The sequence below is a fragment of the Furipterus horrens genome, unplaced genomic scaffold (assembly GCF_987537825.1).
Source record: "Furipterus horrens unplaced genomic scaffold, mFurHor1.1.pri manual_scaffold_1, whole genome shotgun sequence".
NCBI lineage: Eukaryota > Metazoa > Chordata > Mammalia > Chiroptera > Furipteridae > Furipterus > Furipterus horrens.
Window position 1 is genome coordinate 75,708,415 of NW_028327171.1, and position 23,294 is coordinate 75,731,708.

Consider the following 23,294-nt stretch of genomic DNA (forward strand, 5'->3'; position numbering starts at 1 on the left):
AAAAAACCCACATAGCAGCCTATGTAAGAATCATCTTGGTGGCTTAGATACTAGGGTCCCAACTACAATAGGGCAGGAGTGAGAAACAGAAAAAAATTTTTTCCTACAAAAAACATGGAGGAATCAGGCTTGAGAAATACTGGGCTATATGTGTCAGACCTCTCACACAATCTGCAGTTTTGGAGATTAAAAACCTTTTGCTGCTAACAGTAAATGCATATATTCTGCTTATCTGATAATTATATTTCATACTTTAAAAATTATCTTTCTAACACCTTTTCTTCTTCCTCCTCATTATCCTTTTTCTCCTCCATTTTGTACCTCCTGAAATCTAATTTTGAATGCAATTCAAAAAGAGAGAGAGAGAGAGAAATATTTGAGGAAAGGTCATTCCAAGCTGAAGAAACTACAAGTGCAAATAAGAGACAGGGACAAGCTCTGGTGAGAAACACCAAGAAGCTGTCTTCGGAGAGAGAAAAGTATAGTCAGTGAGGCAAACAGTGGTAATTTCCTGCCCTCACTGGTGTAGTTCAGTGGATTGAGCACCTGCCTGTGAACCAAAAGGTCACTAGTTCAGTTCCCAGCCAGGACACATGCCTGAGTTATGGGCCAAGCCTCCAGTCAGGGGCGTTCAAGAGATAATTGATCTAAGTTTCTCTCTCACATCGATGTTTCTTTCCCTCTCTTTCTCCCTCCTTTCCCCTCTCTCTAAAAGTAAATAAATAAAATCTTTTTTTTTTTTTTAAGTGATAATTTTCAGGGTCGGAGACAATGGCAAGAATCAGATATACTCTTTGCGTTCTCTCTTTCCAGCCGGCGCCAAGCCATGGGCATCTCTCGGGACAACTGGCACAAGCGCCGCAAGACCGGGGCAAGAGGAAGCCCTACCACAAAAAGCGAAAATATGAGCTGGGACGCCCTGCTGCCAACACTAAGATTGGGCCCCGCTGCATACACACAGTTCGTGTGCGGGGAGGCAACAAGAAGTACCGAGCCTTGAGGCTGGACGTGGGCAACTTCTCCTGGGGCTCAGAGTGTTGTACACGGAAAACAAGGATTATTGATGTTGTCTACAATGCATCCAACAACGAACTGGTCCGCACCAAGACCCTAGTAAAGAACTGTATTGTGCTCATTGACAGCACACCGTACCGGCAGTGATACGAGTCTCACTATGCACTGCCCCTGGGCCGCAAGAAAGGGGCCAAGCTGACTCCTGAAGAGGAAGAGATTTTAAACAAAAAACGATCAAAGAAAATTCAGAAGAAATATGATGAAAGGAAAAAGAATGCCAAAATCAGCACTCTTCTAGAGGAGCAGTTCCAGCAGGGCAAGCTTCTTGCATGCATCGCTTCAAGACCAGGCCAGTGTGGCCAAGCAGACGGCTATGTGCTAGAGGGCAAGGAGCTGGAGTTCTATCTAAGGAAAATTAAGGCCAGGAAAGGCAAATAAATCCTCTTCCCTCCTTTCTTGAAAGCTCGTGCTTCAAAACAAACAAGCTCGTTTAATAAATGTGTTCTCTGGTTAAAAAAAAAAAAAAAAAAAAGAATCAGATATATATATATGGCTTTCTAGGCTATTGTAAGGGTTTGGATTTTATTCCAATTGCACTAAAAGGTAATTAGAGAGTTCAAAATAAGGTGAAAAGGTAGGGTTCTGGCTGCTTTGTAGAAATTAGTTATGGGTGATCAAGAGAGAGTTTTCCTAAGAAACTACAGCAGGAATATAAGCATGAGATGATTGGATTAGACTAGGGTGTCCCTGGCAAGGGCATCTGTTGGTTATTTTTTGGTACTCAGTGCTACCACCACCTCCTTCTGTAATCTCCCCTTTACAGTGGGTACTGCATACCAGGAGCTATATTTTCCCAAGCCTATAGCAAGGACTCACAAAAGATTCTGAAGAAGGAAAAGTTAGAATACATCCTGCCTCCAGTATGGTGTTGGCATCCAAGACTAATGGGGTGATGGCAGCAGTTTTATTCACCTTCTTCTTGTCCACTGTTAGCATCCTGTTTCACAGGTGCAATATTAGTATCCAGTTGTTGCAGTCTTTTAATTTCTAGACAGCCTTCCCAATGCTTGCGTTTATTCCTCTATCCTCTCCAAAAAATACTGCAAGCAGTTGTTCTTGTATTCAGTCTTTTCTATTTGAAATATATAGGTTGATTTCTGTTTCCCTTACTGAACTCTGACTGATGTACTAGTTTTCCTTGCCCAGGAGTAGTTCCAAAAAACAATCCCCAAAAATGAGCATCTGGGAGTAATTACCTGTTTTGATTCTGTTTGAAGGTAATGATGACCTCATCTCCAGGAGAAAATAGGATGTTGGTCACACAGATCATTTAGACAAGGTGGCCGTTGCGGTATAAGTGATGATTGCGAGTACTCTATGTGGACTAGTTACTTTTGGCTACATTGAAAAGATGACAGAAAGAAAAGGATGAGTTCAGGGCTTTATATTCTCTGTTGAAGTTATAAACAAAGAACTGGAACATTTCAATGGCTAACCTAAAATAATCTCTTAGCTATAAGTGAAAAGATGACCAATATAGACAAAAACCAGGGTTTGGCATTTTAATTCTATGGTTTTGAAAATTTATAATGTAAATTGAATTCAGAGCATTAATATAATTCTAAATTTAAAATTTTAGTACTTTAAAAATCCAATCAGAACCAAAAAAGTGAACAAGGAAAATTTTGGTTAACTTAGAGGTATCTTAGAATCTTAAGACTCTAAGTTCCACTGTTATTCCTAGAGGAAGCAGCTTCTTCTTCCTCGAGTGAGGTGACAAACCCTTTCTTATCCCACCTGAAGCAGTTATCTTACAAAGAATGGCCAATCTCTTGAAAGTCCACCCCTCATTTCTTATTTTCTCCAGAACCATAATTAGACCATGCCGCACGATTAATCATACACAGTCTCCCATAAAGAAATATATTAAACTCCAAAATAACCATAAAATTTTACTAATTTTTATTGACAAAATAATAGGGACTATACTTAGAAATGACTAGAGAGGAAAATTTATATTACTGATTTGAACTAAGTTTGAAGATATAATTGTCCTGGTTCTATTGAATTAACTCAAGGCTCCAACAGTTATTCAAACGATTGATTGTACTCTCAACTCAGCAGTGTCCTACATGAAAGTTCAGGTGTCAGAAATGTATTAGTATATGTGAAAGAAAGGATCTCAAGGTTTGGGGAGATGGGAATGTGGGAGTGAGTGTGTTCTCAAACTCTGGCTTCTAGGAAGGCCCAGAGGATTGGAAAATAAAAGCATTGGTACAGTGAATTCAGAAAAATTCCATACTTGCTGTGCTTTGTGTATGGCTAGGACTCTGAGATCTTGCTATCAGAATGGGCTCTCTGATTTTATTAAGGATGAGGTCAAAGAGTGGAGACATTTAAATGTCCAAGACAGGGTTGGCAAGATGACAAAAATAGGTCATAGGGCTGACACGGTAATGGTAGTCAAAATGTTTTCACCTACAAGGATCTCTGACAGTGGTCAAACAATCATGGCACAGTCTACTGAAGAATTCAATTAAAAAACAAAAACAAACAAATAAACAAAACCTCCTAAGTTTTGTAAAGCGGGACCTGATCTGCATTATTTTTTTTTTAAGTATATTTTATTGATTATGTTGTTACAGTAGTTCCAATTTTTTCCCCTTTACTCCCCTCCACCCAGTATCTCCCTCCCCCAGCATCCCCCCCCAAGTCCATACCCATGGTTCGTAAAAAATAACTATCCCTCCCTCTCAGATATTAAGACCCTTTGTAATCTTGTAAAGGACAATGGGCGAAGGTCTCAAGCTCCTCTAGCTGCTTCAAGCTGGACATGGTCGTCGTCCTACCTACCCTTGGGTCCAGAAATCCCTAATAACAGTGGGGGTGTGGAGGGGAGGGTGGCCTTCCCACATGGGGAAGGATTGTGCAGACTCCAGGTCAGTTGGCTGTCTCCGGACAACGGCGTGCTTGGTTTAGCAGGCTGGCATCCTTGTTGTGTTCTGGGGGCAACAGATTTGGCAAAAAGGGTTAAAAAGCATCATTCAATCCTTAACTACTAGGTGGCAAAAGGCAGGGATTAATTTTTCAATGTTCCACATTAGGAGAAAAAAAAAACAACAAAAAAAAACAAAAAAAAAGGGCTTCTTTGGAGGAAGGTGTGCTAGGCACATCTCTCCTGTCCAAAACCCTTTTGCCCATTTTATTTAGTTTGGGCTGAGGGAAATAGTTTATGTTTCCCCCCTCTCAGACCTCTGGGCCCTTTCTGTCCAAGCCATTAGGATAGAAAAGAGAATTCAGTTTTAAGGTGAAGCCCACAGACCACCCCATTCTTCACCAACTCAGCCATTTAGTTCAGCCAAACTGTTGAGTCTCCGGAGGCAGCGCTGCAGAGAGGATTAAGTGAGGCTTATGCGTACAGACAATCACTCAGGTAATGCGGTCATAGGCTTATGCCCTTTGAAAACAGAAAACACATGTTAATTTATGTAACATAACCAACAAAAAAGTCTCTAAATCTGTAAGACTGTCTTATTGGGAAGACATACAGTTGCAAGGCACTTGACATTCTACTTGCCTGCAACTTGAATCTCTTTGGTGATATCACAGATATGGTTTAATTTTCAAGTGAAACCATTTTTTAAATGAGAAGAAACTTTTAAGACGGTTAGCTGCCCTACTTTACAGTCTGCCACTGCTGATCTGCATTATTAAAATGGAAGTTGTCAGCCTCTCACTGAGGTCCTAGACCTCAGCCAGTTCACACACCTAAAGCTCCTTGAATGAAGGACCCTGAAAACCTGCCAAAATGTTTATTATAAATCATCCTCCTAACCTTTTCCAAAGGGACCTGTAGACATTGGCCAGGGTCACTATACACAAAAGAAGCAGAAAATATTCACACTTTGGGATGATTATAAGACATTGAATCTGAGCTGACACCATTTCCTGTGGATTCAAAGTGCCTCTATGGTCTACCAGTAGAAAAAAGGATTTACAGAAGTGATATGATAAAGATTTAGCTTAAATGCATCAGTTGGACCTAGTTGAACTGTCAATCTGTCTCCTCCAAGTCTTTCAAAGTATCAATAATCTGTGTTTTACCAAGAAATGTAGTAAATTTGTTTTATATAATTTTGATAGAAATACATAATTTCAGAGCCATATTATTAGTCCTATATTCCACTATGGTCCTAATTTTATTGCTGATAAACTGAGGAAATATCAAATTATTTAAAGAAACATTCTTATATACTTGCCTCTTTAGTGTGTGAAAATAATTAGATCATAGAAAATAGCATTAAACTACTTTAGATTAAAGTTGGTAGACATTAATTGCAACTTATGTTCCAAGTGTAATCTCTTTGCTAAAACAAATTAACATATCAGTTCTCATTAAGTGTGCAAATTTTGATCCAGCAAGTGCCTCTTCACCCCAGTTATAACTACTAAACATCACCTGGCAAAGGCAGTGGTAAAGCTTTTTTCTTTTACTCCAGGAGGATTTCAAGTTCCTGATTATCTGTCATAATCTAATACTCAGGGCAGTCGATCACAGCACCATCCCAAAGGACATTATATTGGTCCACTACATTTATGTCTTCATCCTTATCAGACCCGGTGAGCAGGAAGCAGCAAATACCTTAAATATGTTGACAAGCCATATGTATGCCAGAAGGAAGGGATAAACCTTATAAAAACTTAGAAATCTGTCATTTTCATATGGTTCTAGAAGTCCAGTGGAACTGAAGAATGACCGTATATTAACTCCAAAGTGAAAGATAAGTTACTTTGCCTTGTGTTTGCACCTCAGAAAGAGATGATGCTTAGTAAGCTTTAGATTTTGGAAGTAATGTGCAGTACATAAAATATGCTACTATAAGACATTTAACAAGCAGTTTGATATTAGGCAAAATAATGGTCCTCCATAGATAGTAATATCCTTTGAAGCCTGGGAATATATTGCATTACTAAGCAAAGGGACTCTGACAATATGATTAAGGTAAGGGCCTTGAGTTGAGGAGAGTAGTCTAGATCACTCAGGTGGATCCAATCTAATCACATGGGTTCTTAAAAGCAGGGAACCTTTTCCAGCTGTTGCACAAGATGATTATGTGACTATGGAAAAATGAAAGATGCAGCATTGTTGGTTTTGAAGATAGAGGAACAGGGTCACAAGACTGGGAATGTGGTAGCCTCTAGTAGCTGAAAAATGCAAGAAAACAGATCCTCTCCTAGAACTGCCAGGAAAAAAATATGCAGCTCTGTCAATCGAGGTTGGATTTCTGACTTACAGAACAACAAGACCATAAATTTTTGTTGTTTTAGGCCACTAAGTTTGCAGTAATTTGTTACCACACTAAAAATAAAAAAAAACTAATACAGAACCAGAGCAAGAAAAAGTTCTGAAACTGATAGTCTTGCTATAAGCTGCTTTCTTCCTTGGGCTTTATGAGTCCCACAGTTTTAACAGAGCTCCAACTGTGTTTTGCAGACGGGAAGGCTGATCGAACACCAGGGAATCCCTTATAAGAGAATCAGGATGCAGACTCCCAGATATTTTAATTGCAGCTATCTGACAAAAAATCTTAGTGATACTTTTGAAGAGAGTGCCTGGGCTTGCTGTAGGCAGCACTCCATTCACAAGTGGAGTTAGATGTCTTGCGTTGTCTGAGAGGACAAGGGAGTTTCATATATATTTCATTCAGGGTCTGATGTCATCCACCGCTCTTGCATTATCCCATTTCTCTCTATCCGAACCTCCTGGTAAGCTCCCTATGGTGGCTGCCTGGTTAAAAAATAAAAAATAAGAATAAAAAGCTTTATATCTACCAATGCTTACCAAAGGCATGTACTACAGAGAAGAGAGGGTTAATAATCATACAGACAATATAATCAGTTCTGAATTAATCACTCAGCTTTTTCCCACAGTTCATAGGAAAAACAAGTACCCATCATGGCAAGATTATTAAAGTTACATACAGGCTCACTACTTCTCCTGCTGTGTTCCTAATTTCTAATAGCAGAGGTCAAAGCTAAGTTTCTAATAAGGTTCTATTCTCTAATGGACTGGCCAGCCACTTGCAGGCAGGATGACTTCATTGGAACCCCTATACCATGAAGAGGATAAAATTTTGTCTTCACTGTCTTACACACTTAGTGTGGTCATGGATATATCTGCCTTGCCCGCAATGCTTATTTCACCACCACCATCCATTGCCATATCCACGATTATGGTATCCCATACAACACTGTTTTTGTATGAGGAACTCATTTTTTTGCAAAAGAAGTAAGGCAAATGGGCTTCCCACTTCTACCATGTATCCTACCATCCTGAAATTTCTTGCCTCATAGAATGTCAAAAAGCCTATTGAACACTTAGGTATGGGACCAGTTGGGAAAACTCCTGTGAGTTTGGGGTGCTGTCCTACAGGATGCAAAATAGGCTTTGAACATTATTTTGATCCTATAAACAATGAATGGAGCTCTTTCTTCACAATAAATGAATCTGCAAACCAAGGAGTGGAAGAGGACAGAGGTGACATGTAACTATTGCCTCTAATAAATAACTCAAATAATTTGTTCCTTGTCACCAGAGCTTTGACTGCACAAACCTTAATGCACTTAATACCAAGAAAGGCATGCTTTCACCAAGATATATAACAATGTTAGAATTGAAATAAATTTGGTGCTCTTTTAGGTCAGTATGCTTCTTTTTAGCTCTGCTGCCTGGCTTTCCCTTCTTCTTGTCCATTATTAGACTATGTATATATTTCTAACTATTAGTATTAGTGACACATAATTACTAAATTTCTCTCTCTTAGTTCCTATTGCTAATGTTTAGGAAAACATATCTGAGTGTTCCTGTTGGGGTCAGATTCTACCCTTGGATTGATTAGTAGAGACCAGGAATCTAGTGATCAAGGCCAGAGGCCTAAGAAAAAAAGGGGTCATCACTATCTATGCAAACATTCCAAAATGTGCCTCAATACCCAGGTGGTTGTGTTCACAATCTCACTAAATCTTTACATAAAAGGCAATTGAGGTGACAACTGAGGACTTCCTGTCCTTTGAGTTATAAATATAGTTGGCTTTATCCTCAGTACGTGTTCTGTGGAGGTTCCATTTCCTCCGTAAGATGTCAGTAAATTCCCAAGAGGCTTATGGAGTCCATCTCCAGGGTCCTGGTTCTATATATGTATCTCTGTCCCATTCCACTGTCACCCAAATGTAAAGCTCCATCACTTAGTTAATTTCCACCCAAACAAAACAAAACAAAACAAAAATTACTCACATATGAGTATATCATGTGTGATACCAAGTGTTCAGAATTACAAAAAAAGGGTTACAACACAGCAAACTGTCAACAAATCCCACTATAATTTATCTCGTGATATTTTTATTAATGCCAGCACTGGTCATTGAACTCATGTCTTTTTGGCTTCTCTCTGGTCAATTTCTGCAAAGAGACCAGAAAATCTAAATGAAATCATAAATTTTATTGTGCTGTACAAGTTAATTCTCTCTTAGTATATCTCTAGAAATAGCATCTATAATTTAGTATGTTAATTAAGTTTTTGTCTCCCCCCAAACAGAAAATCTCCTTTTAAAAAAGTACATCAATGTTAAGTGAGTAATATGACTTTATTAAATGATAGTTTTATTAAAATGATCAATTTTCATATAGTTAAATGATCATGAAATACTTAAATGACTGTCTGTTAAAGAGGAGTAATATGACATCAAGCAATGATAAATTAAATGACAAAATAGACACAATAGGAAGAGATGGAGCTTTAACCCAAGTATGTTTTATTCCAAATTTATGCTGTTTCCACTGCAACAGACTTCTTCCCAGATGTTTATTGATGCCTTGCTGTATACCAAAGACTTTGTATTATGCTTTATTTATTTTTCACAGTAACCTTGTGAAGTCAGAATATTTTAAATTTTGACATCTAGTTAAGATATGTTCCCTGGCTGGTGTGGCTCAGTGGCTTGAGTGCTGGCCTGCGAACCGAAGGATTGCCGGTTCAATTCCCAGTCAGGGCACATGCCTGGGTTGCAGGTCAGGTCCCTAGTTGGGGACTTGCAAGAGGCAACCACACATTGATGTTTCTCTCCCTCTCTTTGTCCCTCCCTCCCTCTCTTTTTAAAAAATAAATAAATAAAATCTTTTTTTTTTTTAAATATGTTCTCACTAGCTGTGGAAACCTTTTGAACCTCTGTTTCTCCTACTGTAAAATGAGGAATTTGGACTTAATTATTAGGGTGGCCACTTTTGATCCTATTCTTAGGACATCATATTATGTTTTCTGTCATTGTTTCTGACTCAGACAGTAGTAACAACTTTACTCTGGCTTGATAAAAAATCAAAGAACTATCTTCCTGGAAGAAGTCCAGCTACTGCTAATATAACAAGAAGGGTTTGCATGACATCAGTGTAACCTGGCAGCCAATGAGAGTGGACTGAAATGTGCATGTGTGAACAATGATGACTTCACTGTACTAGTCAGTGGAGGCAGTAGATGCCTTTGAGTGAGCATGTATACTCTGTGGCCATCACATTCAAAATGACCAAGTGAGTAGAACAAAGGAACTTCATCAAATTTACATTAAGCTTAAACATTTCTTCGCAGAAACTATTCAAATGATGCAGAAGGCCACAGCTATGGACAACTGGTGATTGGCAGCTTCATAATGACAACATGCTCACTCATGCATTATGTCTCGTGCAGAGTTTTTGGCAAAACATCAAATCACCCAGGTGACTCAGCCCCCCTACAGCCCAGATTCAGCACCCTGCAACTTCAGGTTTTTCCCAAATCTAAAATCACCTTTGAATGAGATTTCATACCTTCAATGAGATTCAGGAAAATATGACAGGGAGGTGATAGAGTTTAGGAGAACTGTGTGAGGTCTCAAGGTACCTACTTTGAAGGGGACTGAGGCATCATTATCCTATGTACAATGTTTCTTGTGTCTTGTGTCATTTTCAATAAATGCCTCTATTTCTCATATTACATGGCTGGATACCTTCTGGACAGACCTCACATATTTTAGAGTTAATTTTTTTTATGTCTATGCCTGTTAGCTATATTCTGGAGGACAAACCAAATATTTATCTTTATGTACTCAATGCCTGTATATAGTAGGGTTTAATGAATACTTATTGGTTAGTAAATTAATAAATTCATATGGTTTAACTAATCTAAGACTGCATTTAAGAAAAAGGCTCATGTTTTTATCAAGAGACTAATGTGAAAGGATGCATTGATGCTGATACAATTCAAGTGAAAAATATTTTCCTTCAACTAGAAAGACATTAACAAGTGAAACACACACCAAATGCACACACAAAGTTGAAAGTGAGGTCCTTTGTAAATGGGGAGTACATTTTTTATTTTTTGTTTCTCTGTTGGTTGGTTGGGTTTTGGTTTGTTTATATTGAAATATGAGTATAAAATGTGTTTACTTGGTTTTTCATGTGCTTATTCTTTTATGTTATTCCATACTGCATTTATATGTGTGTCCCAGGTATATTTTGTATGTGTACAGTAAAGTAGCCTAATTCTATTTCAGAGAGAGAGAGAGAATTTAATGTCTTTGAACTTGACAATGGGGCTGCCTACAATAAAGTTTATGAAATGACCATCCATTTTTGTATTTTCTGATAGTTATTTGTACAATTCATATATACATACATTTGGCCACCTTCTGTGTAGAGAAAGAAGATACATTTACATTTATGGGATAAAAAGGAACAGTTCAATTAAAGTCTTTATTACACATTTTCTTTGTTTTGATATATTCTGTTGTCCGGACATTTCCTGAGCATAGGTTATGGGTACAGTGCGCTGCCATGCTATAGAATTGTGCTCATATTCCAGAGTCTGCTCAAGTGCCTTTCTGATGGTGATTCATTAATGTGCATGAAAGATTAGAATATGTTAGCTTTTCTTTTTACCAAAAATGAGTAAATAATAAAATGAAATAAAAAGTAAAATGAAACCAGAATGCAGTTTTCATCTTGTCAATTGTTGTTTTTAAGCTGTTTTGTGATAGAATGTTTTAGATGTGTTATTGGCAATTAGATTTGTTTATCTGCATTCCTGGTTTTTCAGTCAGAAGCATTATCTTATAGATAACATTATTCTGTAGAGCTAACTGAAAATAAGAAGCAAAGAAACAATTTCACCAGCCAGTGTGATTAGTAGAGATACATAATTGCTTGCTTATTTACTTAGAAGCTGTCATTTAATGAAGTGCTTCTAACTAAAACTCTAATGGGGAAAATTCTTAATTCCTTTTTAATATTTCCATATGTCTGGGAATGTAATTTAAAATAAATTTGAATGTTGATTGCTAAACGATATTCTCCATTTCTAGGCAGCAAAACAGATCATTTAAGATGTTATACAAAATAAACAGCTAATTACTATGAGATAATCGTAACAAGTCCAACCAAAATACCAATTCTTACAAAGTTAATCCAATTTAAATCTTTACTTTTTCATTCAATGTTCTGAATGTTTTTATCCTGAAAATGTTATTAAGTTTCATGTTTTCTGTATTATATGTTACTTTTTATTGGCATATTTCTTGATTGACAATAATTGTAAAAATAACCTTTTATAATATTAAGATTCTGTTTTATTCTATGCTCAGCATCTAGAATATACTTGAAAATAGTAGCTTTTCAATAAATATTTTAAATGAATGGATAAGTTGTCCATAAAAATTTTACAACTGACATGTTTAAATTTCCTCATTAAACATATCCATTCAGCATTAAAAAAGCCAACAAGTATATTGTTTCTTTTATAAAATGTTCTTGAAATAACTAAATTATAGAAATGGAGAACAGGCTAGTAGTTTTCAGGTGGTAGAGACGGTGGAAGGAAAGAGGGTTGGTGTAACCATAAAGTAACTATGAGTGAATCTTGGTGGTGATGGGCTAGATCTGTATCTTGATGGCTGTGGTGGTTATATTAATGTCCGTGTGATAAAATGGCATAGTAACAATACACATGTACTGCATCGATATCAATTTCCTGGATTCAGCTTACTTATATAAGATATAATTATTGAGAAAAATTATAAGAAGTAACATGAAACCTCTCGTTTATTTGTAGCTTTCTGCGAATCTATTTATTTCTAAGTAAAGTTTAAAAAATATATCTCCTGAGGTACAATAGTATAGTAGTTAAAGTCTGTGAGCTGTAGAAACAGATTGTTCGAGTTGAAAATCTGGCTTTACCTCTTACCAGCTGTTACCAGTTGTAAGACCTTAAATCAGTCTCGGAAACTAGACCATGGTTATCCTCCTCTGCAAAATGTAGAAAATAATGTTCTCCACTTCATATATTAATAACTGAAGGCATAGCCTCAACTTTTGGAAATGCTGTTTACGTGATTTCTATCATCATCATCATCATCATCATCAACCACAGATTATGGATTTCATGATTTATAGAATCATTGAGGAAGCATAGAAACATCAATTTGTCCATAATAGTCACTGTGTAGGACTGTTGTTCCAAACTGAGTATTAACATCCTCTTTCACTTGTAAATGTATTCTATTGGGATGATAAAATGATTTAGGTACCTTTTATAAATGTCTGTTACACTTGGCTCTGGCACATATTGATCCTCTCAAGCACCCAAATCCATGTTGTCTAAACTGTCTAAAAATAGTCAACAATAAAAAATTTAATAGCTCATGCCAGTCCATTCAACTTTTAGGCATCACTAACTGTCAGAAAATTATTTCTTTGATTGAGGTGAAATCTGACTCCCTAAGAGGACTCCTCAACTCCCATGATCTTAATCTTATGCAAATAAGGCTAACTCTTTTTTGTGCTACATCTTTCATGTCTCTGAGGCTTTCTATATTCATCAAGCTCTCAATCCTGTCTCTTCACTTCCTACTCACCTGAGTGTTACTTTCCCTTCAGTTTTAATACCTACCATCCCATCTATCATTTCTAATGAGCAAATGTCTAACATTCTCATTGCTTTTCCCTGGAATCATCAAAGTTTGTCAATGTTCCTTCTAAAATGTGGTGTCTGGAGCCAATGCCCACCCAGATGTGACCTATGTGCTGTGTACAGTGGAACTATTGTCTGCTTTATTTAAAACTTGGGGTGTGTTTACTAATACAGTTTAAATCACATTTGCTTCCTTGTGACACAATGTGTAGGTATTGGTGTAAATTAACATTTGGACCTAGACACTATTGTTTTCCTGACATATTCCATAATACATTAGAATAATTATCTTGATGTCAATGCTTTGATTATAATCAATCAGATTATATAATTCATAAGTACAAAGATAAATATATAATAAATTATATATTATATTAATTAATATAAATTAGTTCACTGATCATTATAAGTTAATGGAATATTATTAATAAATTAATATAAATTAGTTTATTGTTCATTATTAATAAATTATATGTAAAAATGTTACTGATGTACATGTAAATTATATTAGTGATATTATAATTCTAATAATATTTATATATTATACATATAGAGATATATGTAATCCACTTGATAAAATAATCTGAAGCTATATAATATTTTATTATGTTTATTGAAGTGTAAATTATGGTAAAGCAATACATACAACTTCAGTTTGTGGAGAATAAAGATGTTTTCAAAGAAAATAACTTTAAGCTTCAATCCTGAAAATAATAGCAGGTATAATTGGGGAACATGATGTTAATGAATTTATATATCATTGTATACAGTGATATAAAAACATTTATTGAAGCTTGTTAGTTTTCACAATGTAACCAGGTTCTACTACTTATAATTCATAAAATCACACCACCTAGTCATAAGCATCCCAATGTACTCCCCATGGTTAGCTTTTTTCTTTAATTAGTACCAGTCTATAAGGGCTCATGTCTCAGAGATTTCTTTGTCATTGCTTCACATTAAGATACATCTGAAAGCTACATAAGAGTGTCTGAGAATTGAATATTTAAATTATCCCTGAGAAAATTTACCACAAAGCAACTCATTGTCTACAAAGGAATCCTGATGAGAGAGAGAGAGAGAGAGAGAGAGAGAGAGAGAGAGAGAGAGAGAGAGAGAGAAGACTATTTTGGTTCCTTTAACTTAAAGTGAGTATGTGTGTGTTTATGTAGTGAGTATGGACTATAATCCTATGCCTCTTAAAATATTTTAAACATACATTTGCATGTGATTTGGGTGTAATCTTTTAAATTATAACTGGATAAAGTGGTATTGAGAAATCACCTCAGTATTGGGAACAGTGGCTAAACCATGCAAAAGGCACGGGCAATCATGGTTTCTCACAAATGAAGTATGTATCAGAGCTTTTTGGAAACAAAAGGCAAGACTTGAGTCTCATCATTGCTCTGTCACAACCAGTTATACAAGCTAAGACAGTGTTTAGACTTGCTGAGCACAGGTAAGGTCAAAGAAAAGTTGAAGATAATGAGATGAAAAGTGTAAAACACTTTGATTATTATTAAGAAATACAAGATTCTTTTGAGGTGACCAAGTTATTCAAAATAAGACATTGAAACTTTGGAGAATGAACTGGCATATCAGTTATCCAACAGCCAGGAGACAGAGGTTATATTAATTCTTGTGTTTCTAGAAGAGTAAATTAATCACTCTGGATATAAGAAAGTTTAATGAGGTAATCAATAAGGCTATTTTCAACTTTAAGGTTTGCTGAATCAAAGATATATAAAAGAGAGTAAAATTATTATAGGAAAGGAGAGAAGACAGCTATAATCAAAACACTGAAGTGGTTAGGCTAGTCAAAGAAGAAAGACAATAATGTAATATTCTTAACATTGTTTCTACCAGGTATATGATAGATCCTTCACATGCTCTATTTGATTTCACTTTCACAACAAAACTCTGCAGTGTGTTTTTCCCATTGCTATTCTATACCTGAGGTAAATTTGATCTAGAATATGTGGAAGTGCAATTAACACCCAAGTCCAATTTCTATATTATGTTGTCCTTCACTTACTAGGAAATATCTGGAAACCAAATTATAAGTCATTAGAGAGGAAATGGTTGATGGTGAACCACATTCAGGGAAGTTTCTGGTAAGTAAAATAGAGTAAGAACCGCAACAAGGAGTAGAATTGGGAAGAGAAATAAGCAGCTTGAGTTCAATAGACAAATTTGGCATGCATAAGTTTGGAAAATAAACTAAGATTAAGCAGAGATAAATAAGAATTCGTGACAACAATGAGAACCTAGCTGTAATTAGAGAAGAGGAAATTCTAGTGGGTACATTTGGGAGATCATATTAATAGACTCTGGTAATATTTCTTATCAAAAGGAGAGAAACAGAGGATGGCAGCAATCAAGACTTGGTATTTTCAAGATGTTTCCAGAAAAAGGTCAAAGGGGAAATAAGAATAGCATAACAGTACTTCAACTGGGGAGAAATCAAGTGAGTGTGTGATAAACTGAGAGTTACAGAATTGCTGAATTTACTTCTGCTCATAAATATTTTACATCGTTTTTGCTTCAGCACCATAATCATTGGCATTTTTTGTTTTGAACAAGCAGCACCAACACATTTTTCCCCACAGGTTTTCACATAACTAGTTAGTATTCAGAATATAAAAGTATATAACATGTTAAATTGACCTAAAGTCAACAAACCCTTATTTTTCAAGTTCAACCAACAACAAAAAGCACACTGTAAAAAGGAAAAAAAAAAAAAATGAACCTTTTTTGTCCTTATTAACCATTGAGTTTAGTGAACTCTAATTTAAAAAATATTTTTTCTTCTCCTTTTTCTCTATTTTACTAAAAATGATCAGTTTAGTTTTTCCAATAAACATTTATTGTGTGCCTTACTACAAGGCTCTTAATAAAAAAACGTAGGGGATAACTTTATAACTGAGTTTAAAAGGCTAACAGTATTCTGCTTTTCTTTAATTAAAAATATTTTGATTCAAAATTATCTCCTACTGTTACTACCAGAACTAGGCTTTTTACTTTCCACTTCTGATGGAAAGACCATGCTAACTTCAGTCCTCCCAATCTTCCCTTCTCACTGGCCATCTGACAAACAGCTATCATTTCTTTCAAAGCAGACTTAAAGGACATCACTCTTTGTGTGTGTGTGTTTTTTTTAAAGCATACCTATTTTAGGAAAACTCTGACTCCAAAAAACCTCCGCTGCCTTGCGGCATACCTCTTCAGGGGAAAGGCTAAGGGAGTAAACCCCGACAGAAAATCCGGAGCCGGAGTCCCTAAGGCGGTTTGACGTTGTAGTCAACACCGGCAACTCCTGCGGCGCACCTGAAGCCAAGCTGTATTGACTCCGTCTTTCCCTTGGACCCTTCAGCTGCGAAGAGAAGGGGGGTCTGCTGCATGGGCAACAGCAGACCCTCCATATCACCCTGCCCAGGCTCTGTAGCTTCAGCTTCACTGGAGAGGACACTCCAGCATCATCGTAAGATATCGATTCAACACGGGAGGAGACAGATACCGTGTCACTCCCGAGTCGGACTGCACAGCCATTCTTGGCGGTGCAGATAGACTCTTAAGAAGCTACACCATCGTCTCTCGAGACGGACGGCTGCCGACCTATTTTACTGAATTTGTACATGTATGTGGTACTGTTCACAAGAGAATGAACACAGCAGGACACTACTCTTTGAAGCCCAACACCCATACATAAGGAACAAACCACTCTTTATTGTGCCAAAGGGGACAGGCACTTTGCTGTTTATCATTGAGAATACAGCTGGGCTGAGCAGAGCTGCCGTCAAACCCTGGCTCTGCTATGAGCTCTGCCATCTTGGGAAAGTCATGATTCTCTCTGGGTCTCGATTTCTTCATGGTATATATCATTATTATAGCTATTTATTTACACAGCATCTAATTTGTTATCATATGTGAATGTCTTTGTAATAAATTAGACAATTTATTAGATGGACGATTTTCAACGAATGTGCCCCAAGAATTTTTTTTAAAGTGCATTACCTGCTTATTTAGTCAGGAGCACTGACCTCTTTTCTCTTAGATTGTCAAATTTAAATAAAATAACAGCTCTTGCTGGTGTGGCTCAATGGATTGAATATCAGGCTTATGAACCAAAAGATTGCCAGTTTGATTCCCAGTCAGGCCACATGCCTGGGTTGCGGGCCAGGTCCCCAGGAGTAAGAGGCAGCCAATCCTACACGTCAATGTTTCTTTCCCTCATGTTCTCCCTCCTTTCCCCTCTCTCTAAAAGTAAATAAATAAACTCTTTTTTAAAAATGGCAATAGCCAACACAACAATAGCCATCTGGTGTAAATAAATCAAAATTATACCTATTTTTTGTGTCAGATTGCCAAAAATATATTTTTTGGTGTGTTGCAGAAATTCAATAATTTGTTTGTGTGCACTATGAAATGAAAAAGGTTAAAATCATTGTATTAGACAAATATATGTAAAATATTAGGCAAATGAACTATATGATATGTTGTCCTTATCCTCAGAATATAACACAATTTTCATATTAATAAATATAATTAATAAGTAGTTTTTGAATTAGTAAATGAATAATAAAAACAACAATAAATCTATCATTTACTGAGAGCACTGGGTCATGGTATTATGTTAAGCACTTGATGTGCATTCTTATTTAACCTAAATATTATTAAATAATGTAGGTAGTAACATCATTTTATTGTTGCAATTGATGAATTTAGAGAGTTAAATAACTTGTATAGGGCCACAGAGTAAATACGTGAAGGAAAGAAAATTTGGGTCTCTGTCAATTTGATTTTAAAACTGAACAGTAAATGAATAAAACAGGTGAGTTATTCAGTCATGTCATGCTCACGCATCCGCAGGGAAGAGACCCTCAGTTCCTCCCATGGCGCCTGATCTCTGCCTTCCAGGTGAGCACACATCCTAGGCCTCAAGGGCCTGGAGAGAAAACATCAGTGACTTGCGCAGCTCACAGAATAGAAATATGAGGATACAGTTTGCTTCCAGAAGGTAGTATTCATGAAACTGGCCTAAATAACAATAACAATAACAATAATATTGCATCCTCTTTAAGGAAAAATTCTTCGTTAGCTTTTTAAATCTGGTAAACAGTTTATTTTTACACATCTTTAAAAAATAATTTTAAAAGCTACTTATACATGATTGCTAAGTTTAAGTTCATCCTTTGGGTGACAAAAATATCCCTTATCAGTTTCATAGATTTATATCATTATATTTGCAATTATTTCAAAAATTAAAAATCTTTCATAGCTTCAAATACTGAAAAAGTCATTTTCTAACTTTAGTGTCAATTAATTTCATCACATTAGACAAGTCACTAGAGTGGCCAGGCACAAGCTGATGTTTTTAAAGCTCCCTGTGTCATTTGAGGGGGAGTGAGTCTTCCGACATGAGGTGTGATGGTCAGCGTGCTGTGGAGCAGGCCGCTCTCCCACAAGGGTGTTCTGCTTGTTCTCTCTGGAGCACGTGTGTTCTCTTCCCAGAACCTGCAGGAGACTGACTGCCTAGCAACAAAGTAATCCATCCAGTTCACGTTCTCAGATGGTTAAATAGGGCCACCCATTTCATTTGCAAGGCTGTTCCTTCAGACATATTTACCAACAAATCTTATATTTTAACTTTTTTTTAATTCCATTCATTCCTATCTCTGTGAGAATCCCTGAGTCCCCACCTTAGGGCTTTTTAAATTTTCTTATCTTCTGCCTAGAATGTTCTTCCTTCAGATTTTCAAAGACCTAACTCCTCTTTCAGGACTCAGGTTCTTCCCAGGACAGGCCTTACCGCAACCCTGCCAATTGTCCAGAGCACCCCCCTCCCCCTGTTCTGTCATCCTGTGTCAGTTTCTTTGTAGTGTTTGGGGCAATTATCATATAGTTTACTTACTCCTTTATTTTTTAATACTTTCCCCCCAAAGAATGTAAGTCTCTTATCCATGCCAATGTGATGTCTAAGCCACAAATCAGACAACAAATTAAGAGAAAAAAGACAAATTACAATGACTCTGTGTCTGAGTTCTCATAGGACCATATTAAAACCTCTACTACACCATTTACTAATTAAAAATATATGTATAATTTCTCTATTAGACTCAGACCTCAGAGAACAGTAAACTTTTATTCATTTCCAACAACCGATATCAACCAATAAATACTTTTACTTGTACTAAATAATAACTATTCAAGAGCATATAGGTTGAACAGAGCTAATTTTAAGCAGAGTTATGTTTAAAGACAAATTCTATGAACCATTACCTCTCCCTAATCAAGTGGTTCAAGGTATTTTATCTCTACTGAATCCTTCTTTTTTTTTTTTTTCTTTAAATTTTTTTTTTATTTTGGTTTTTCAATTACAGTTGTCCCCTTTTCCCCCAATTTCTCTCCCCCACCCAGCCCACCCCCTCTCCCGCAATCATATCCCTCCCCGTTGTCTATGTCCATGAGTCTTTTATACAGGCTCTTTAATTAAACCCTTCCCTTACTTATCCCCCTTCTCTCCCTCTCCCCTCCCCCCTATTAACTGCTATTCTGCTCTTTGTTCTATTTAGTTCCTTTGTTTGTGTTGTTCTTTAGTTTCCTGTATTAGGTGATATCATATGGTATTTTTCTTTCTTTGCCTGGCTTATTTCACTAAGCATAATTCTCTCTAGTTCCATCCATGTTGTTGCAAATGGTAGGAGTTCCTTCTTTCTTTCTGCTACATAGTATTCCATTGTGTAAATGTACCACAGTTTTTTGATCCACTCATCTACAGATGGGCACTTAGGTTGTTTCCAGCACTTAGCTATTGTAAACAGTGCTGCTATGAACATAGGGGTGCATAAGTTCTTTTGAATTGGTGTTTCAAGATTCTTCGGGTATAATCCTAGTAGTGGAGTCGCTGGTTCAAAAGGCAGTTCCATTTTTAATCTTTTGAGGTAATTCCATACTGTTCTCCATAGTGGCTGCACCAGTCTGCATTCCCACCAACAGTGCAGTAGGGTTCCCGTTTCTCCACATCCTCGCCAGCACTTGTTGCTTGTTGATTTGTTGATGAAGACCATTCTGACTGGTGTAAGGTGGTATCTCATTGTGGTTTTTATTTGCATCTCCCTGATGGCTAATGATGTTGAGCATTTTTTCATGTGTCTATGGACCTTCTGTATGTCCTCTTCGGAGAAGTGTTTGTTCAGGTCCCTTGCCCATTTTTTAATTGGGTTGTTTGTTTTCTTGATGTTGAGTCGTATCAGCTCTTTATATATTTTGGAAATCAGTCCCCTGTCTGTGATGTCATTGGCAAATATGTTTTCCCATATGGTTGGTTTCCTTTTCATTTTGCTGATGTTTTCTTTTGCTGAGCAGAAACTCTTCAGTTTGATGTAATCCCATTTATTTATTTTTTCCTTTATTTCTCTTGCTTTAGGAGATGTATCCGTGAAGAGATTGTTACGTGAGATATCTGATATTTTCTTGCCTATGTTTTCCTCTAGGACTTTTATGGTGTCACGGCTTACATTTAAGTCTTTGATCCATCTTGAGTTTATTCTCGTGTGTGGTGTAAGTTGGTGGTCTAGTTTCATTTTTTTGCAGGTCCCTATCCAGTTCTCCCAGCACCATTTGTTAAAGAGGCTCTTCTCACTCCATTTTATGTTCCTTCCTCCTTTATCAAAGATTAGTTGACCATAGAGGCCTGGGTTTATTTCTGGACTCTCTATTCTGTTCCACTGATCTATATGTCTGTTCTTATGCCAGTACCATACTGTTTTGATTACAGTGGCTTTGTAGTATTGTTTGATATCTGGTGTTGTGATTCCTCCTGCTGTGTTCTTCTGTCTCAAGATTGCTTTTGCTATTCGGGGTCTTTTTTGGTTCCATATGAATTTATGGAGTATTTGTTCTAGGTCTGTGAAATATGTCATTGGTATTTTAATAGGGATTGCATTGAATTTGTAAATTGCTTTGGGTAGTATGGCCATTTTGATGATGTTGATTCTTCCCATCCAAGAACATGGTATTTGTTTCCATTTATTTGTTTCTTCCTTAATTTCTTTCTTCAATGTTATGTAATTTTCAGAGTACAGGTCTTTTATCTCTTTGGTTAAGTTTACTCCTAGGTACTTTATTTTTCTTGTTGCTATAGTAAATGGTATTTTCTTTTTTGTCTCTGTCTCTGCTATTTTATTGTTGGTGTACAGAAATGCCTTAGATTTCTGTATATTTATTTTGTACCCTGCGATTTTGCCAAATTCACTTATTATATTGAGTAGTCTTTTAGTGGAGTTTATAGGATTTTCTAGGTATACTATCATATCATCTGCATATAATGAAAGTTTCACTTCCTCTTTCCCAATTTGGATTCCTTTTATTTCTTTTTCTTGTCTGATTGCTGTGGCTAGGACTTCCAACACTATGTTGAAAAGGAGTGGAGAGAGTGGACAACCTTGTCTCGTTCCTGAGTTCAGGGGGAATGCTTTCAGTTTTTGTCCATTGAGTATGATGTTGGCCTCAGGCTTCTCATATATAGCCTTAATTATGTTAAGATATGCTCCCTTTATTCCCATTTTGCTGAGTGTTTTCATCATAAATGGGTGTTGAACTTTATCAAATGCTTTTTCTGCATCTATTGATATGATCATGTGATTTTTGTCTTTCATTCTGTTTAGGTGATGTATTATATTTATTGATTTGCGAATATTAAACCATCCTTGCATCCCTGGAATGAAGCCCACTTGATCATGATGTATGATCTTTTTGATGTGTTGCTGGATCCTGTTTGCCAATATTTTATTGAGGATTTTAGCATCGATGTTCATCAGTGATATTGGCCTGTAGTTTTCTTTCTTTGTTGTGTCTTGACCTGGTTTGGGGATTAGGATAATACTGGCTTCATAGAAAGAGTTTGGGATTTTCCCTTCTTCTTGGATTTTTTGGAACAGTTTGAGGAGGATAGGAGTTAGTTCTTCCCTGAATGTTTTGTAGAATTCGCCTGTGAAGCCATCCGGTCCAGGGCTTTTGTGTGCCAGGAGATTTTGGATTACTGTTTCAATTTCCTTCTTTGTTATTGGTCTGTTGAGACTTTCCACTTCTTCTTGATTCAGTTTTGGAAGGTTGTATGTTTCTAGAAATTTGTCCATTTCTTCTAGATTGTCAAATTTCTTGTCATACAGTTGTCTGAAGTAATTTCTAACTATCATTTGTATTTCTGAGGTATCAGTCGTGATTTCTCCTCTATCATTTCTGATTTTGTTTATTTGTGTCTTCTCTCTTTTTTTCTTGATTAGACTGGCTAGAGGCTTGTCGATTTTGTTGATTTTTTCGAAGAACCAGCTCCTAGTTTCGTTGATCTTTTGGATTGTTTGTTTAGTCTCTATGTCATTTAGTTCTGCTCTGATCTTGATGATTTCATTCCTTCTTCTTGCCCTAGGCTTTGTTTGTTGTTGATGTTCTAGTTCTTGTAGCATTGTGGTTAGGTTTTTTATTTGAGATTCTTCTAACCTTTTCAGATATGCCTGTATTGCTATAAACTTCCCTCTCAGGACTGCTTTTGCCTTGTCCCACAGGTTTTGGGTTGTTGTGTGCTCATTATCATTAGTTTCTAGAAATTTCTTGATTGCTTCTTTGATGTCATTGTTAACCCATTCATTATTTAATAGCATGTTATTCAATCTCCATGAGTTTGGGTGTCTTTGATTTTTTCCTCTGAGGTTGATTTCTAGTTTCAAGGCATTGTGATCTGAAAAGATGCTTGATATGATTTCAATTTTCTTGAATTTGTTGAGGCTTGTTTTGTGACCTATCATGTGGTCTATCTTTGAAAATGTCCCATGTGCACTTGAAAAGAATGTATATTTTGCTTCTTTGGGGTGAAAAGTTCTATATATATCAGTTAGATCCATGTGGTTTAGTGTGTTGTTCAATGCCTGTATATCCTTGGTGTTTCTTTGCTTTGATGATCTGTCTATTGTTGATAATGGAGTGTTGAAGTCCCCTACTATGAGTGTGTTGTTGTTGATATCCTTTTTGTGGTCTTCTAGTATTTGCTTTATGTATTTGGGTGCTCCTATGTTGGGTGCATATATGTTTATCAAAGTCATATCTTCTTGATGGATTGTTCCTTTAAGTATTATGAAATGTCCTTCTTTGTCTCTTTTTATTGTCCTTGCTTTGAAATCCATTTTGTCTGATATGAGAACTGCTACCCCGGCTTTTTTTTCCGGTCCGTTTGCTTGGAATATTTTTTTATATCCCTTTACTTTCAGTCTGTGTAAATCTTTTGTTTTGAGG

General features: G+C 36.5%; 1 pseudogene; it reads left to right on the forward strand.

The window, feature by feature from the left end:
* The first annotated feature begins 795 nt into the window (after window positions 1-795).
* LOC150021307 (small ribosomal subunit protein eS8 pseudogene) lies at window positions 796-1,533 on the forward strand (annotated as a pseudogene).
* Window positions 1,534-23,294: the final 21,761 nt, after the last annotated feature.